This window comes from Ovis canadensis, chromosome 3 (genome assembly GCF_042477335.2).
Source record: "Ovis canadensis isolate MfBH-ARS-UI-01 breed Bighorn chromosome 3, ARS-UI_OviCan_v2, whole genome shotgun sequence".
Lineage (NCBI taxonomy): Eukaryota > Metazoa > Chordata > Mammalia > Artiodactyla > Bovidae > Ovis > Ovis canadensis.
Genome location: NC_091247.1, coordinates 45,742,731 through 45,762,733, shown reverse-complemented (window position 1 = coordinate 45,762,733; position 20,003 = coordinate 45,742,731). Strand labels below are relative to the sequence as shown.

General features: G+C 38.3%; 2 long non-coding RNA genes across 2 annotated transcripts in view; one reads left to right on the top strand and one right to left on the bottom strand.

Annotated features, from left to right (window-relative positions):
- Positions 1–16,946, top strand: part of LOC138436837 (uncharacterized) — a 115,026-nt gene extending 98,080 nt beyond the window's left edge. The window contains exon 4 of the long non-coding RNA XR_011255639.1: positions 15,392–16,946. This is a non-coding gene — a long non-coding RNA (uncharacterized lncRNA). The remainder of the gene's footprint in view (positions 1–15,391) is intronic.
- The window catches only part of LOC138436838 (uncharacterized), a 50,701-nt gene extending 31,232 nt beyond the window's left edge, over positions 1–19,469 (bottom strand). Inside the window, exons 1-2 of the long non-coding RNA XR_011255640.1 lie at positions 19,243–19,469; positions 15,380–15,465 (exon numbers count right to left, since the gene is read on the bottom strand). This is a non-coding gene — a long non-coding RNA (uncharacterized lncRNA). The remainder of the gene's footprint in view (positions 1–15,379; positions 15,466–19,242) is intronic.
- Positions 19,470–20,003: the final 534 nt, after the last annotated feature.

Below are 20,003 nucleotides of genomic sequence, written 5' to 3'. Positions count from 1 at the left end.
TCCATGTCTTGTCTATTGTAAATAATGCTGCAGTGAACATCAGGTACAGATATTTCTTTGAGATACTGATTTTTTTTTTTTTTACCTTGGATATAACCCAGGAGTGGCATTGCTGGATCATATGGTAGTTCTATTTTTATTTTTTGAGGAAACTGCATATGTTTTCCATAATGGCTCTACCAACTTACATTTCTACCAACAGTGCTCAAGGATCCCTTTCTCCATGTTTTCACCACATTTTTATTTCTTGTCTTTTTGATAATACTCATTCTTTCAGGTATGAGGTAATATAATGGTTTTGAGTTGCCTTTTCCTTATAATTAGTGATGGCTGACACTATTTGTGACAGGGAAAAACTGCTTGCAGTTGGTAATACCCAACTGCTTCCAAAGGAATTTCTTTGCTGAACAGAGTGATGGGTATGAGGATGCAAGTGTAAGAAAGTTCACTAACTTTTTCTGCATTAGAAACTTTTTATTTATTTATTTTTTTGCAGGAGGTAAGGGGGAGAGCAGGACCAAGGGACAATGCAGTGAGATCCAGAGCCAGGGAAAACTGGAGCCTATGTGTAGTCAAGATTAAAGAGTGAAGAAGTAGCCTTAGGGGGACTTTCTGGGGAGAACTGAGATGTTGCTTAATAGGAATTTCCGTGGTTTGTCTTGCCTAATGCTTAATATGGCCCTTTCACGCCTCTCTCCATGGAATCTATGTTAAAACCTATGTTTCTTATAATGTCTCACGGGAGTTAAAGTTGTTCTTGTTGAGAAGTGTAGAAGTGCTGAATTCTACTTCAAAGCATCTGTGAACCTAAGACAAGGCTGCCTGTGAAGTCCAAACATATCTGGGTCATATTACTTAGATATCAGCATCCTCTTCTCTGGCCAAAGATATGCATTGTTTTAAAAAAGCAGAATAAAGAAATAAACACCTAGAAACCATCATTATTAGGCCCAGAAAAGTGAAAGTGAAGTCGTTCAGTTGTCTCCGATTCTTTGCGAGCCCATGGACTGTAGCCCACTAGGCTCCTCCATCCATGGGGTTCTCCAGGCAAGAATACTGGAGTGGGTTGCCATTTCCTTCTCCAGGGGATCTTCCCAACCCAGGGATTGAATCCAGGTCTCCTGCATTGCAGGCAGATGCTTTAACCTCTGAGCCACCAGGGAAGGCCTATTAGGCCCAGAACCACACATCAAATCTCTGAAGGATTAAGGGAGTTTATGGCAAACATACCCCAAATCCAGAAGATTTTGGCTTAACCTACAGACTTCCTTTGTACCTCTATAACATGGTTATAGAGCTTCCATTCCAAATCTTTCTGATCTGGACAATGTCACTCATGCAGAACATTTACCTGATGCTGTAAAATTTGTGTAAAAAGTCAAGGAATAAAACAGTATTCAGTAAATCCTAAGGCAAGGACTCTCAACTCACTGAGAAATTGTTCTATGCCCAGAAAACCAAAAGCAGCAGCCTTCCCAGTTCACTTGTTAGGTAATGGGGTAGGGGTGCAGGCGGGGGGAAATGGGGTAATTTTCAAAGCTTCCAGCAGAGCTGTGGTCACATTTAGCTCCATAGCTCTACCTCCCCATAATTTTCTTTGCTTTTTCACAGTGAAATTGGGTCTATTAGGAAGAAAGAAGTAGGTTTTAAGAAAAACGTTTCAGAAAAACACATACTTCATAAAAACTGATAGGAGTGGAAATTGCATATAATATAGATGACAGAGTCCAGGAAAGAATCCAGGAAGCTTTTAAGATTTGAGAGTGATGTATAGTGTACTGCTTTGGAACAAAGGCTACTCGAATGAATAAAGCTGCAGGAATTTGTTGTGGGAGATTAATTGCTTCAAGCCTTTGGTGCCACTTCCAGAACAGTTACTCTTTTAATTGAAAAACTGGTTTCTACAGAATGACTTACAGGTACAAATGGGTGGATGATGTTCTGCTGCAAAGATAACATAAAGATAGCTCTGAATTTTCTACCCTGAGCTGTCGCATAAGCCAGCTCTGAGAACTGAGCATCATGATGTAAAGGAAAGAGCCTAAGATTTAGAGTCAAACGACCAAGATGAAAACTCAAGCTCTAAATATTTGCTACCTGTCAAGTAGCCAGTCACTCAGTTCTTCTGAGATTCCTTTTATATCAAATGAGGTGTTACATGCCACATGATTGTCATGAGACTTGATGGATACAAATTATAGATGGAAGCACTTATAGGTATGACAAGATACTGAATATAGTTCCCTGTTGTTCTGATTTGTTGTTTAGTCGGTAAGTTGTGTCCTACTCTGAGACCCCATGAACTGTAGCCCACCAGTCCATGGGATTCTCCAGGCAAGAATACTGGAATGGTTTGCCATTTCCTTCTCCACGGGATCTTCCCAGCCCAGGCATTGAACCCCAGTCTCCTGCTTGACAGGCGGATTCTTTACCACTGAGCCACTGGGGAAATCCATAGTTCTCTGTGCTACACAATAAATCTTTTTTGCCGGTTGTATTTATTTATTTGTTATCCCCATACTGCTAATTTATCCCCTCCACTTCCCCCCTTTGGTAACTGTAAGTCTGGTTTCCATGTCTGTGAGTCTGTTTGTTTTGAATATAGGTTCACTTGTTTTTTAGATGCCACATGTAAGTGATATCATACTATATTTGTCTTTGTCTGATTTAACTCACTTACTACAATATTCTCTAAGTTCATCCATGTTGCTGCAAATGGAAACATTTCATTCTTTATGTCTGAGTAATATACCATTGTATATGTATACTACATCTTAAGGCAATCTGTTGATGGATACCTGGGTTGCTTCCATGGCTTAGCTATTGTAAATAGTGCTGCTGTGAATATGGGGGTGAATGTATCTTTTTTTATTCTGACAAAGTGTTTTTATATTTTATTTTTTAAATTTATTTTTATTGAAGTACTGTTGAATTACAATGTTGTTTTACTGCTATACAATGAAGAGACTCAGTTATACATATATATACACTCTTTTTCATATTCTTTTCCATTATAGTTTATCACAGGATATTGAATATAGTTCCCTGTGCCATATAGTAAGACTTGTTGTTTACCCATTCTATATATTGCATGTATCTTTTCAAATTAGAGTTTTCATCTTTTCTGGATATATGCCCAGGAGTGGGATTGGAGAATCATATGGTAGTTATATTTTTAGTTTTTTAAGTAAATTCCATACTGTTTTCCACAGTGTCTGCATCAATTTACATTCCCACCAACAGTGTAGGAGGGTTCCCTCTTCTCCACACCCCCTCCAGTTTTTATTTTTTGTAGACTTTTTTTTTTTTAAGACTTTTTGATGATAGTCATTCTGACTGGTGTGAGGTGATAGTCTCGTTGTGGTTTTGATCTACTTTTCTTTAGTAATCAGTGATGTTTTCATGTGCCTATTGGCCTAGATGGAAGCACTTAAAAATGTTTTTACAACATTAATACATGTTCAGTGCAAGAAACTTTGAAAACAGAAAAAGACAAAGGAAAATACTAAAGAAGTACCCATAATTTTATTAACCAAGGAGAACAGACAGTATTTCAGTGTCTTCAATCTTTTTTTAGAGCTTCTAGGCACATATACATACACAGACACCTTTCCTTTTAAACAAAAAATAACCTTTTAACTGTATACATTTTTGTAACCTGTGTTCTGCTTAGCAATATATTGCCAAATATTTCCTATGTCAATAGTCTTCAGTTACATGTTTAGGAAAGCACTTTTTTTTTTTGGTCATGCCTCTCGGCTTATAGGATCTTAGTTTCCTGACCAGGGATTGAACCCTGGCCCATGGCAGTGAAAATCCCAAGTTTTAACCACTAGATTGCCAGGGAATTTAAAACTGTCAAAAGCCATTCATATATCAGCAGTTATTATTAAAATATAAATGAATGAATGAATGAATATATTCATTTCTTCCCCAATATATACAAAACTCTATGCCTCCAAAAAGTTGTCCTGCATCATTCTATTGGCAATTCTCTAAATAAAACTTAAGGTGAGTGGAATCATTTTTGTCTATCATTTGTTATTTCTTTTCTAATCTTTCTAATAACTGAAAATATAAAAGCTACAGAATGAAATTATGTGCCAGTATATTTCATTTTAAATGCCTTTGATTTATTCTCTTCAAATTTGCTTTGAAATAATGCATGGATTCTATTGAGAAATGCTACATGTGCATCATGATGCTTTCAGTTCAGTTCATTTCAGTTGCTCAGTCATGTCCGACTCTTCGCAACCCCATGAATCGTAGCACGCCAGGCCTCCCTGTCCATCACCAACTCCCGGAGTTCACTCAGACTCATGTCCATCGAGTCAGTGATGCCATCCAGCCATCTCATCCTCTGTCATCCCCTTCTCCTCCTGCCCCCAATCCCTCCCAGCATCAGAGTCTTTTCCAATGAGTCAACTCTTCGCATGAGGTGGCCAAAGTACTGGAGTTTCAGCTTTAGCATCATTCCTTCCAAAGAAATCCCAGGGCTGATCTCCTTCAGAATGGACTGGTTGGATCTCCTTGCAGTCCAAGGGACTCTCAAGAGTCTACTCCAACACCACAGTTCAAAAGCATCAATTCTTTGGCACTCAGCCTTCTTCACAGTTACATCAACATAATTTAAAAATAATTACCTAGAAGTCTGGATCCATTCCCTCTTTGTTTTTCATGTTCAAGGTCTTTTATGCTCATGAAGAATATATATGCTTTTTCTATGCACATAGCTAGAAAGTAAATTGCAGCTCTGATTTGGAAATGGTTAAAAGAAGATGAATGGGTAAGTTAATTTGGTGTGACATGCTTTGCCCACTTTCCCTACCTCATCTAATCTGGATTGAGATTTTGGAGGCATGGGTCCTCTCTTTGACTCTGTTACTATTCATGCATTGTAAGTAAGCCACTCACATTTCCTCAACCCTGGTTTTCTCATCTGTAAAATGTCCAGAGGAGATGGGATCAACTTTAAACTTCTGAGATTCTAAGGCTCTCATTTGGAGAGCCAGGTGAATATTTTGATGGCATACTAGAGATAATGTCAACACATATGCCCTGAAACAGCTCTAACCTGTTGATAACATAGTGAAATCTTTTGGATCACTCACTAAAATTACCCTGCTGGAGCTTCCAAGTAACCTCATGCTCCAAACCCACCCCTTTCAATGTCCCTGGCCCTTCCTCCTGGACCCTCAGTCATCTTCAAATTCCAGCAACTAAGAGGTCTCCAGCTGGCATCCATAACGGTTACTCAGTGCCTGACTCAATCCAGTTTTTAAATATTTTAAATATTACCCTTGGTTATAAGAAGCTGTTTGCATGCTCACTGCCCAACACATGTTGGCTCATGACAGAGGCCAGGTCATTATCCCTGTGACTGAATCTTCTGGAGTTCACAAAATTGGAGACTATATTTAGAATTGACCATTTGTACACATAGTGGGTGGAAATATAGTGAAAACTTTAACTGAACTTCGTGAGTTTTATTGACTTATATGTAATTTAAGGTAAAGTTGATACATTTCTTTCTGTTTGTGCTAAGTCGCTTCAGTCGTGTCCAACTCTTTGCAACCCTATGGATTGTAGTCTGCCAAACTCCTATGTTCATGGGATTCTCAAGGCAAGAATACTGGAGTGGGTTGCCATTTCCTTCTCCAGGGGAATCTTCCCAACCTAGGGATCAAGCCCACATCTCTTGCATCTCCTGCATTGGCAGGCCACTTTTTTTTACTACTAGTGCCACCTGGGAAGCCCCAGGTGTTCAGTTGTTTTCTGCATTCAGTTGTTTCTAATTGTTTAAAAAGTAAAGGGATTTTTTTTTTTTTTACAGTTTAGTTTTAGACTTCAAAATAAAAGAATATAGGAATGCATTCTTTTTAATTTTTCGACCCAGGGTGAGATGGCTGGATGGCATCACGGACTCGATGGACGTGAGTCTGAGTGAACTCCTGGAGTTCGTGATGGACAGGGAGGCCTGGCATGCTGTGATTCACGGGGTCGCAAAGAGTCGGACATGACTGAGCGACTGAACTGAACTGAACTGAACTGATATTGATGTTTAAGTTATATATGATGAAATCCACCCATTTAAAGTGTACAATTCAGTGGTTTGTAGCATATTCAACAGTTATGGAATCATCATTACAATATAACTTTATTGTAACTAAAAGCCCATCCTCAGCTACCACTCCCCACCCTCTTCCCTTAGTCACTGGAAACCACTAATCTTCCTTCTGTCTCCTATATATTTGCCTGTTCTTAGACATTTCATATAAAAGAAATCATATAGTGTGTGGTCTCTTATTAACTGGCTTCTTTCACTTAACATACGAGTATATGTATATACAAGGGTATGTTGCTCCTGCTGCTAAGTCGCTTCAGTTTTCAGTTCAGTTCAGTCACTCAGTCGTGTCCGACTCTTTGCGACCCCACGAACCATAGCACGCCAGGCCTCCCTGTCCATCACCAACTCCCAGAGTTCACCCAAACCCATGTCCATTGAGTCAGTGATGCCATCCAGCCATCTCATCCTCTGTCGTCCCCTTCTCCTCCTGCCCTCAATCTTTCCCAGCATCAGGGTATTTTCAAATGAGTCAGCTCTTCGCATGAAGTGGCCAAAGTATTCGAGTTTCAGCTTCTACATCAGCCCTTCTAATGAACACCCAGGAGTGGTTGTGTCTGACTCTGTACAACCCCATACACAGCACCCACCAGGCTCCCCCGTCCCTGGGATTCTCCAGGCAAGAACACTGGAGTGGGTTGCTTGCCATTTCCTTCTCCAATGCATGAAAGGGAAAAGTGAAAGTGAAGTCACTCAGTCGTGTCCTACTCTTAGCGACCCGATGGGCTGCAGCCTACCAGGCTCCTCCGGCCATGGGATTCTCCAGGCAAGAGTACTGGAATGGGTTGCTAGTGCCTTCTCCATACAAGGGTATGACTATATTTTAAATGTAGAATTAAGTTGTAACCAGAAGCAATCCTGAGCCAAAGTTGACACAATTCTGTTTGGTGTGGTGATTCAGCTCTCCAAACCCCAGGCCTTCCCTTCCTAAAAGCTTCCCAATTCTGGACTTATGTCCTCCCTCACAAACAAATGTTTTGTCAAATGCCTCAATCTGTGAAGATCTGTTTTATCTCAGATCTCACAAACTCAGGGGTGGGATGGGGGCGGTGAGAGGGAGGTTCAAAAAGGAGGGGGAATATATGCGTACATGCAGCTGATTCACTTTGTTTTACAGCAGAAACTAATATAACATTGCAAAGCAATTATACTCCAATAAAAAAAATGAGGAATTTTTACTGCACCTAAAAAAAAATATCACAAACTCATTGAAAGTAAGGAATCATGAGCAGTGGGTACTTAATATGCTACTCTCCCCAGTGGTAATTAATTTAAGAGATTATTCCCTAATAACATTAAAATTCTTCATTTTGGAGTTCTAACAAAGGGCTGGGCTCTGACTAAGCACATTTCTATACCTCATTGTAGGTAATTCTTACTAACCACTGAGGAGTATATTAATATATTAATTTTACAGAGGAGAAGATAGAGGGTCAAAGGAGTTACGTAATATCCCCAAAGCAAGACATCTATCAAATAGCAGAATCAGGATGTCCATCAAGATGTGTTTGATATTAAGATCCATGCTCTTAATTATTTCATAGAATTTCAGACTCACATTTTTCATATTTTCATGTCTCTGAAATTGGGATGCCTCTTACAACTGGAGATATCTTATTATAGTTGGCATTGGTTTTTCTTCCTTAGTGGCACGTAAAATAGCGGTGCATTTACAATTGGTTGGCACTTCCCTGGTAGCTAAGCTGGTAAAGAATCTGCCTGCAAGGCAGGAGACACTGGTGTAATTCCTGGGTCGGGAAGATCCCTGGAGAAGGGATAGGCTACAGACTCCAGTATTCTTGGGCTTCCCTAGTGGCTCAGCTGGTGAACAATCCTCTTGCAATGCGGGAGACCTGGGTTGGGAAGATCCCCTGGAGAAGGGAACAGCTACCCACTCCAGTATTTTGGCTTGGAGAATTCCATGGACTGTGTAGTCCATGGGGTGGCAAAGAGTTGAACGTGACTGAGTGACTTTCACTTTACAATTGGTTATATCTTTGTTTTGACAAAACCTGGTACAAACAATATTGCCTCCCTAAATGAATTAACCTTTAATAATGAAATCTGAGCATCAGTGACAAAGTTAGGAGCAGAGGAGAAGATGGGTTTTGAGGGGAAATTCCCCCCTCAACTTAGCAATGTATCTTGTAATACAAATGCCTATCTGCTTCTTCTGTGGATAAAAGGGATCTGATCAATGCTATCCTCATAATGCCTTAATCACAAACAATTATGTTTTCTGAATATATACTGAAATGAAAAATTTTGAAATCTTAAGTTTTTCCATTGAAGTATAGAGCAATGATGATCTTGCAATATCAGTCAAAGACATGTCAGAGCTATTCAAATTGATGTACTGCACTTAATTTTCAAAACATTATGAAACTTTTACAGGATAATGTTCCAACTCTTCAAAAGTTAAGGAATAATTGACCTACAGCAAATTGATATTAGGATATTAGGTACATATTTGCAATGCCTCATGTATTTTTGTATTTTATTCTCAGAACTGTCTCCCCATGGCACTTTTGAGAAGAAAATGAATATAAATGTTTTTGCACAAAAAAATTATCTCTCAATATATTTCTTTCTGTTTTCTAGTAGTGTTGGTGTTAGTCACTCAGTTGTGTCCGACTCTTTGAGATCCCATGGACTCTAGCCCACCAGGCTCCTCTGTCTGTGGGATTTTCCAGACAAGAATACTGGAGTGGGTTGCAGTTTCCTTCTCCCGGGGATCTTCCTGATCCAGGGAGTGAACCTGGGTCTCCTGCATTGCAGGCTGATTCTTACTGTCTGAGCAACCAGGGAGGCATTTTAAATGAAGTGTTCTTGATCTTTCCAGAGCAGAATGAGAATGAGGTAGAAGGAAGGAGGCAGGAGAAAGCTCATGAGTATTCCCTTGTGGTTTAGTTAGGTTACTGTTGACCTGTTCTTTTTCCTTTCTGGTATTTCTCTAGACTGAGTCATAGGGCTATAAGCTTTTCTGTCCTATATGGAGATTCACCAGCAAAGCTGGAGTAAGGACTTTCATTTTCTGGACCAGTCTCAAGCTAGAAACTTTCAAGGAGAGTGGCTAGACATGGAGAACAGTGGAGGGGAAGGGAACAAGAAAGCAGGGGCCAACATTATCAAATGGTGGGGGCTTTTTGTTTGTTTGTTTTAAGGGCTTCCTCTGGTTGCTGTGTGAGAACAGATTGGAGAATTGTTCTTAAAGATAAGGATAAGACATGGATTCTTGTCCCAGCTCTACCAGATGCCGAATGACTGAGGCAAGGCATTCCTTTTGGTTTCCTAGTGAGGTTAATTATGTCTGTCATATCTAGCTTATAAGCTGTGAGGAGATTCAGATAAAATGATGCATATAAAGTGTTTTGAAGGAGCTCAAAGGGAGACACAAATACAAAAATTAATTTACATGGCAAAGTGCTATATGGGAAAGCATCTGCGATAATTACAACAAAACAGCCTCCACTGATTAAGCACATATTTTCCATTTTGTCCTCACAGTGGCAATTATGAGAAAGATATTACTAGTCTTAATTTAGAGCTGAGCAACATTTAAAGAAGTTAAGCAACTTTCCCAGGGTCATAGTTGCTTAGTGGCAGAACCAGCATTCAAACTGACGTGTGGCTGACTCCTAAACCATGGCTTAAGTCATTCTGCTTCCAACTTCCATCTTCTATCTTTTTCTCTTTGCCACATTTATTGTGAGAACCACAGAAAATGTAAGTACCTAAAATAATAACTCATTTTTCCTACACATATTAATTATAAGCTTGCCTTTTTTTCTTTTGTATATAATTTTGATTTATAAAACTTTTTTTTCTGCCATAACTGTGTTATATGGACAGTTGGAATGATAGAAGATAAGAGTTGAATAAGTAATCAGGTCAGCCTTTTTTGCTAGACTTAGGAGTGATAGGATAATATTTTCTGGTTATGATCATTCTTTGTTTACTTTGTTGATACAAAGTAAGTTTACTGAATTATAGAAATTTTTTCTTTCTTTTTAAAATTGAAATATAATTGATAATAACATTGTGTAAGTTCGAGGTATATAAAATGTTGATTTGATACATTCATATATAGCAATGTGATTACTATCCTAGCATTAGCTTGCACCTCTATCACATCACATAATTATCATTTCTTTTTTGTGGTGGGAACAATTAAAGATCTATTCTCTTGGCAACTTTGAAGTTTATAATACATTATTGTTGGCTGTAATCACTATGCTGTGCATTAGACACCTCAGAACTTATTTATCTACTAGTTTTAAGTTTGTACCCATAAACAACATTCCTCTGCCCACCTACCTCCTGATAAACACCATTCTACTCTCTGTTTAAATGAGTTCAGGTTTTTATAATCCAACATACCATATAGTATTCCACATACCATAGAGTATTTGTCCTTCTCTGTTTGACTTTCCTCACTTAGCACAATGCCCTCAAGTTCCATCCGTGTTTCTCATGACTGAATAGCATTCCACTGTGTGTTTGCATGTGTATATTTGTGTGATATGTGATAACAGATCACATCTTCATTATCCTTTCATCTTTTGAACATTAGGAGGTTTCCGTATCTTGGTTGTTGCAAATAACGCTGAAGTGAACATCTTTTCAACATCCTGTTTTCATTTCCTTTGGATATACACCCAGAAGTGGGATTGCTGGATTACATGGTAGTTGTTTTTTTTTAATTTCTTGAGGAATCCCCATACTGTTTTCTATGAATTTGGCTGAACCAATTTTAATTTCTATTAACATTACACACAGGTTCCTTTTTGTCCATAACCTCACCAGCATTTGGTATTTTCTTCTTGGTGACAGCCATTCTAACAGGTTTGAGGTGGTATTTCACTGTGGTTTTATTTGCATTTCACTGATGATTAGTGATATCCTTTTGTGTATAGATACATCCTTTTGTGTATCTGTTGGCCATTTGCATTATTCTTTGGGAAAATGTCTATTCAGTTCCTATGCTGATTTTAAAATCAGACCATTTGTTTTCATTACTGAGATGTATAAATTCTTTATATATTTTGGCTATTAACCCCTTATCCAATATATGGTTTAGACCTATTTTCTTCCATTCATTTAGTTGCCTTTCCATTTGTTGATTGTTTTGATGTGCAGAAACTTTTTAGTTCAGTGTAGTCTCACTGACTTTTGCTTTTATTGCTTGATATTTTGGTGTCATATGTAAAAAAAATCATTGCAAAGACCAATGTCAAGGAGCTTTCTTCCCTACGTTTTCTTCTAGGGGAGTTTATAGAATCATGTCTTATGATTAACTCTTTAATTCGTTTCAAGTTAATTTTTGTGAGTGGTATGAAACATGGGTCCAGTTTCATTGTTTTGCATATGGTTGTCCAGTTTTCACAAGACCATTTGTTGAAAGGTCTACCTTTTCTCCACTGAGTGTTGGCTCCCTTGTCAAATATTAGCTGACCGTATATGCCAGAGTGTATTTTTGGGCTCTCCATTCTATTTCATTGGTCTTTGTGTCTATTTTTATGCCAGTACCATATTGTTTTAAGTACAGTAACTTTGTAGTATATTTTGAAACCAGGATATATGATGCTTCCATTTTTGTCCTTTCTCAGGATTGCTTTGGCTATTTGAGGTCTTATATGGTTCTACAGAAATTTTAGAATTATTTTTTCTTTTTCTGTGAAAAGTGTTCTTGGAATTTTGATATAGATTGTGTTGAATCTACAGAGTGGTTTGAGTATGGACATTTTAACAATATTATTCTTCTGATCCATGAACAAGGGATATCTTTCCATTTATTTGTGTCTTCTTCAATTTCTTTCACTGAATTCTTATAGTTTTCATTGTATAGCTCATTCACATTTTTGGTTAAATTATTCATAAATATTTTCTTGATTTGATGCTATTGTGAATGGGATAGGGTTTTTCCCCAGATATTTGTTGTGAGTGTACAGAAACACAACTGATTTCTATATGTTGATTTTATATCCTGCACATTTAATGAATTCATTTATCAGTTCCAACAATTTTTGGTTGAGTCTTTAGGATTTTCTATATATAAAATCATATCATCTCCAAATAATAACAGTTTTACTGCTTCCTTTCTGATTTAGATGCTCATTATTTCTTTGTCTTGCCTAATTGCTCTAGGACTTCCAGTACCATGATGATTAAGAGTGGTCAGAGTGGGCAACCTTGTCTTCTTCCTGATCTTAGAGAAAAACCTTTCAATCTTTCACTATTGAGTAGGATGATAACCATGAGTTGTATGTAGCTTTATTGTGTTGATATATTTTCCTTCTATGTCCAATTTTTGAGAGCTTTTATCATGAAAGGATGTTGTATTTTGTTAAATGCCTTTTCTGTGTCTGCTGAGATAATTACATGATTTTTATATTTTGTTCTATTAATATTGTATATTGCATTTATTGCTTTGTATATAGTGAAACATTCTTGCATCCCAGGGATAAATCTCACTTGGTCATTGTGTATGATCCTTTTAATGTGTTGTTAAATTGTTAATATTTTGTTGAGAAGTTTTACATCTATATTCATCAGGGATTTTGGTCTATAGTTTTATTTTCTTGTGATGTCCTTATCTGGTTTTGGTATCAGGTTAATGCTGGACTCTTAAAATGAATTTTTAATTGTTCTCTCCTCTTCAATTTTTTGGATGAGTTTGAGAAAGATCAGTGTTAATTCTTTAAATGTTGGGTAGAATTCATCAGTGAAGCCATATGGTACTGGGCTTTTCCATGTTAGAAGGTTTTTGATTATGGATTATATCTCCTTACTTATTATTGGTCTGCTCAGATTTTCTATTTCTTCCTGATTCAGCCTTGGTAGGTGGGATGTTTCTTAGAATTTATCAATTTCTTCTAGTTTATCTAATTTGTTAGCATATTTTGTTCATAGTGGTCTCTTGTATTTCTGTGATGTCAGTTGTAATGTCTCCTCTTTCATTTCTAATTTTAGTAATTTGAGTTCTTTTCATTTCTTAGTCAGTCTAGCTAAAGGCTTTTTGTTTATCTTTTCAAAAAAGACAGCTCCTAGTTTTATTAATATTTTCTATTGTTTTTTCTGATCTCTATTTCATTCATTTCTGCTCTGATCTTTGTAATTTCCATCCTTCTGCTAACTTTGAGCTTATTTTGTTCTTATTCTAGTTCCTAGAGATGTAAAGTTAGGTTTTTATTTGCGATCTTGCTATTTTCTTATTATATGTATTTATTGCTATAAATTCACTCTCAGAATTGTTTTTGCAACATCCGGAGGGTTTGATGTATTGTTTTTCCATTTTTATTTAAGTTTTGAAAATTTCTCTTTCAATTCGAGTCTGGTTGTTTCCACATGCTTGCAAGTTTTTGAATTTTCTTTATGTTATTGATTTCTAGTCTCATACCATCATCATAGGCAAAAATAATTTGTGTGATTTTAGTATTTTTAAATTTGCTAAGACTTGCTTTGTGGCCTATCACATAATGTATTCTAAAGAATGTCCCACATGCACTTGCAAAGAATGTGTATTCTACTACTGTTGAATGAAATGTTTTATAAATGTCTTTAAGGTTCATTTGGTCTACTGTATGACTGAAGTCCAACATTTCCTTGTAGCTTTTATCCAGATGATTTATCCATTGCTGAAAGTGGGGCTATTGAAGTCCTTTGCTATTATTGTACTGTTGTCAGTTTCTCCCTTCAGATCTGTTATTATTTTCTTAAAATATTTAGGTATTCCAATGTTGTATATATTTATAATTTTTATGCCTTCTTGACAAATGATCCCCCTCTTACCATTTTTGGCTTGAAGTCTATTTTGTCTGATATAAATATAGTTCACCTGCTTTCTTCTGGCTTCTACTTAAATGGAATATTTTCTTATATCCCCTTGAGCCTATGAATGTGCTTAAATCTGTATCTTGTAGGCAACATATAGTTGCATGAAACTTTTTTTCACAGCAAACAGAATAGGGCAGAGTCTATACTTTCTGTATACAATTATATATATCCACAATGGAATTGGGTCTACTGTCTGAGCTTTGAGCTATTAATGGGCTTAAATTTGTAGCAAAGGGTCAAATATAAGAAATTATAACTTATCATATGTTCCTGTTTCCTCAGTCCAAACTAAGCCAGTTTTGATGAAAAGAATTCTGTAATGTGAGTATTGATGAAAGAGCAAACAGACTTTTTTTTTTTTAATAACATGAGATTTAGGAATTAAATATAGCAGGCAGAAGATCCTGTAGGAATTTCAAGTAATATTTTACGATGGTTCACTACAGGATATTCTAAGCTGTGGTTTACATAGCATGCTACTTTATATAGTATTCTTTATTCTTGGGATCCCAGAAAGAGGAGATATTATATTGATATAGATAATCATCTCTGCTTCCTTCCTATCTGGCCAGGCAGGAAGGGAATAAACAAAAATAACATCTAGCTCATAGCAGAAGTAAGAAAGAAAGTTTAGAAGAGTAAAGGCCAACATAAAAAAGAAATGTGAAGGAGTAGACATTTTGAGTAGGATAAGCTCACATTATGTATCTCCTAAAAGATAAATACAACTTGAAAATAAGTTTAAATGTTTTAACTGAACTTTCTAAGAATTACTAATTTTATGGCCTTTGCACGGAGATATCTGTCACATCTTTCAAAATATCCAGGGGTGGTCTTATATTCACTTATCATTTACTCACCTTTTAATTTCATAATTATTAGTTAGTTATTCATTATGCAGTTATGAGGCAGGTGCCAGAGACTGAGCATTTAAAAACTACAGAAAGCAGAGTTCTTGTCTGTGGTCTGCTTAACATTCGGTTGGAGGGCCCAGATATATTTTAAAATAATAACAGGACTAAAGCAATACAGTGACAGTGTTCAGTTAGGAAGAAATAGCAGAGGTGTAGAGGAAAAAAACAACATATTTCTAATGCTGTTTTTTCAAGAAAACTACCTGCTAGAAAAGGTGGATTCTACTACGTGGGATACTTTAATGAGACGAGCACTAGGAAAGGATTGGCCTTGGGAGTTTGAGAGCAAGAGCTGGAAAAAGCTGAACTGCAATGCTTCATAGAGCAAAATACTTCAAGGTTCTTGGTTCTGTTGAGGGGTAGAGTAAGGAAGATGAAGAGTGGAAAGAGAGAAGAGAGGAGCCAGTGAGACAAAGAAGGGCTGCTGTTAGGCCACACAAGATGCTCACTGCGTCATTTTGAAATTGTTTGTAATCCTTGTGACTCAAAATCCTCTTTTTCTTACCTTCCTTCTCAGGATGCTATCTATAGTAAAGTTGACTCCTCAGGAATGCTGTGCGCATGCTGGTGACTCAGCAGTGAGGAATCCATCTGCAAAAGCAGGAGTTTCCAGTTCGATTCCTGGACTGGGAAGATGCCCTGGAGAAGGAAATGACAACCCGCTCCAGTATTCTTGCCTGGAAAATCCCTTGGACAGAGGAGCCTGGTGGGCCACAGTCTGAGGTCACAAAGAGTCAAACATGACTGAGCACACACACGCACACACACCGTACACTTAATTTGTAAATGACAATATTTTGAGTATGCTAGAGATTCACTGTTTTAACATTGTTTCTTCTTTTCTTTGAAGGAACCCATTTTCAATTCTTCTTCAAGTTGCTAATGGTTCAATAAGAAACAAGGCCCAGACCTGTGGTTTACAAACTTGTTTTTAATAACAAAATGTTACCTTCAAATAATATCTTATCCCAAAGTGCAACATGTAAAACAGAAAAAAACTCAGTTTCCCTGGTTAAGAGGGTGGCAATCTTTTCCTTTTGTGCTCCGCCTCACCCATCCTTTAGAATTCCTGGGGCTCCACAGAGCACAGCCTGAAAACTAACACCCTAGAACAAGAGAAATGAGACCGTATCATTGGTCTCCTTTCTTGATTAAATTATATTGACCTTGCTGGAAGAAATTCCATTTAGAAGTTTGTGCCAAAAAGTGAAAAATGTCGATATTATCTAGTGTTGGCAAGAGAACAGGGAAATGGGCACTCTCAAACACTATTGCTGAGAGTATAGATCAGTACAGTCTTTTTTAAGAAAATTGATCAAAATTTTAAATGTGATCCCTCAGTTCCACTTCTGTAAATCTTTCCACAGAAATACTCATGTTGTTATTCAGTATTCAGTCACTAAGTCATGTCTGATTCTTTTGTGACGCTGTGGACTGCAGCAAACCATGCTTCCTTGTCCTCCACTAATATTTATATATCCACACAAAAATCTATGTACAAGGATGCTCATTATTTATAAGACTAGAAAATAAAAATAAATTAATAGAGGAATGGTTGCATAAATTATGCTACTTTCATATAATGGAGTATTACTGACATTAAAATGAAAGAGATATATATAGATTATAGATACATATATAGATTTAGATATAGGTATGGATAAAGATGGATGTACCTCATACACTAAGTGAAAATGCAAGTTACAAAAGAACATAGTAAAAATGATATATATATATTGTTAAAGGAAGTGAACAAAACCCCCACATTCTATGAAAGCTATGTAAGTACTTCTGATTGCAAAATTAAAAACCATAAAACCTCTAGAAATAGATGGCTAGTCTCAGGGGTTAGGGTTTCCTTCTTGAGAAGGGTAATGGAAGTAAGGGGGCATACACTCACTATTGTATAGATGGGTGTGTTATTTGGATTGTTTACAAAAGACATGCACTAATTTGACAATTTAAAAAGACAAAGATAAAAATTAATGAAGACAAAGATAAAAACAACATAAAATAACTGCTTGTTTCAATAGTTGAAAGTTTCCTCTTTTATATTAAAAAAATTCAAAGAATGTAATCTGCTTGCCTTCTTTCTCTGTCTACCCGGAAATCCAGAGTAAACTTTGAAGCATGAACCCAGCAATGACATTGACCTTTAAACCCAGAATATTTACATTTCCTTTTTGCTTTGGCCTTGTTTTTCTATTTCCAGTTAACTATTTCCCAAAGCTTCCCCGGCTCATATTTCAAAACAGAATCCATCACTCTGAGCAGCCCACATTTCCTTGTTAGAAACACTCTAGGGCTGAGGAGTGAAGGATTTGATTTACTATTTATACTTGACACTCTGATTATTCTCACATAGGATCCGAGGACAAGAATTGGTACTCTTGCAGCTATTTAAAACACTTGGCTCCACTTTGGAGTTTCACTTTGTCTTTGCTCCAAACTTAAGAGCTGCAGGGACAGTCAGAAGGCTCTTGTGACAAGACTTGTCTTCGTCCTGTACATGGTGGGAAACCACTGAGGGCTTTTAAGCAAAGGAAAAACTGGATCTTAACCATGTTTGAAAAAAAAAAAAAATTTCTGGCAGAGGAAAGAGTAGATTGGCATGGGGAAAGGCAGAGATACTCATTAAGTATCTGTAGAGTGGTTGGATAATTGATAGTTACATGACCAAGGTAGTTTGAAAGTCTGTATTTATTGGAAGGGACTGTGCATCATTTGTCAGTAATGCCAGGTTGGATCATTTGGTCCAAACTCCGGCTAGTTAGGTCCACATCATAGGTCCAGTTAGATTTAAAAAAGAACAAAATTGAGCTTCACAGACTGCAGTCTATGATTGCAACCAAATAAGCTGTCTCAAAAGGGGGAAGGTGTAAATATCTCCGAGCAAAGACATTCTTGTGGTCAGAAAAGAAAGGAAGGCAATAGTTTTCCCAGGTACCTTGGCAAGATACAGGTACCCAGCATCTTTATTTGGAGAGGGGCTGTTTTTTCCACTATTGGTGAAGTATATCTGCCTCATTATTGAGGAGGGATTGCCACCCCAGCTAAGGACACTGTCTGGGGTCAGACCTAGTTCAGATCTTGATTCTGTCAATTATTAACTGTGTGACCTTGAGCAACCTCTCAGCACCAGTTACTTCCATTGTAAAAGTGGAAGTAAAACAACCATTTTAATGGGTAAAATGAGGGCAGGTGAGTTAATTTTAAGGACCAACTGTGATTTTTATTTTTTTAATCTTGTTTTTAAGTATTCCACTTTGTACCTCCCTACCCCACAGGACTGAGGGATGCAGTTGTTATTTATTAGTGCAAGCAGCCTGAGGTATCTGTTTTAGGCCTTGTACACTGAACAGTTTACAGAATGATTAGCTGGTCTGCCTGTTCTCCCTTTAGATCTGGGGACAAGGGTCATGCCCAGGGACAATAACCATCTGCCCTTCCACCCCTTTGACTCCCACCTCGCAAGGAGGGGGGCAGATGACCCTTCCCACCAATCCTGCCCAGAAGTCCAACTCAGCTCCTGACCCCAGGAGGCATCTAACTTACCTTAACCTACCCTCAAAGCCCTCTAACCTAGCCTCAAAGGCTTCTGAGGGGTGCCAGTCTGCCCCACTCTGCGGGTGCATGTGCTTCCATGCTAAGTCCCTGCAGTCATATCCGACTCTTTGTGACCCTATGGATTGTAGCCCCTGCCAGGCTCCTCTGTCCATGAGATTCTCCAGGCAAGAATAACTGGAGTGGGTTGCCATGCTCTCCTCCAAGGGATCTTCTCCATCCAGGGGTCGACCCGCTCCTCTTATGTGTCCTGCATCGGCCGGTTCTTTACCACTAGCACCACCTGGAAAGCACAGTTTGCAGTAATTCCAGGTCGCTTGGTTAGGGATGGTCCCACCCCCTGCAGCAGGTCCACTAGCCTTACAGGTCCTATCCATCGTGGAGCAGCTTGGCAAAGAAATCACTGACTCAAAGAACGTTACTAAATTAATATCAGTGTTTTGTGGGGGTTGTATTTCAAATGCACTGGGGTCTGGGACTTTCTGGTTTAAAATAAAGCCCATATTAAACTTCCCTCCATCATGTCTGACAAATATGAGGGGGTCTCAGCTACTTTTCTGTCCCTGCTCACTCCTAGACAAGACACCCCTAGACTGGGCATGGCAGGACCCTTCTCACCGAGGAGGAAGAAAATCATCCAGATTCTAGTGCAAATTCTTGTCCCGGCGCTTGGGACTTATATGACTGCCTTCTCTCAGTTCTCCAGAAAGGCGGGGTTCACCCTGCCCTCTTGCCTCTCCCATCCTATGTGGGAGCTGCCCTGCCGGGAGGCACCGCCCATGCCTTGTGAGGGTCCCCTGAGACCTGAGATTTCTGCTGCGTGGCTCTCTCTGCTCTGCTCGTCTCTCTGCCTCTGCTCATCTCTGTGCGTCTGCTGCTGCCGCTTTCCTGGCACACCGGAGCAGGAACGGCTGGAGGGCACGCTGCCCTGCACTTTCACCCTGTCGCCACCACTGACTCCACTCCACGTGTCCTGCTAACATCCAGCCCTCCGCCAGCCCAGTGCTTCTTGCCAGACTCTACTTGAAAGCAGGTGGTGTGGGGAGCTGAGGAGGGGAAGGACCAGAGTGAAGTCAAAGTGCTTATGTAGGTCAGAGTTCATTATTTCAGAGGGTGCAGAGACTACCCCAGTGTGGAGTTGTGTTGAGTACAAATACACACGTGAGTTTTCTGGGGAAAAGTGTCAAAGGGATCAAGTGACTCAAAAAGTGTTACCAAACTAATATTGGTATTATGTCTGTATTTTTTTTTTAATGCATTGGGATCAGGGGCTTGGTGGTTAATATTATAAACACGCTGAGGAAAAAAAAAAAAGTCCAGGTTAAACCTCCCTCTACCATGCCTGACAAATACAGGTCTTATTAGTTACTTTTCCCTTTTCAAATATAAATCTGTAAGGAGTCCCCTTCTCAAAGATTCCCCTCTGGTGAATCTTTTTTGCCTTTGCTGATGTTTCCTCCTTTAATACTCTTGGGAATATTTAGTATATAGAACAAGCTCTAATATTTTAGTGCCCTTGGTAGCAGATGAGAAAAACAGGAAAGAATGTATAACACATTTATAGA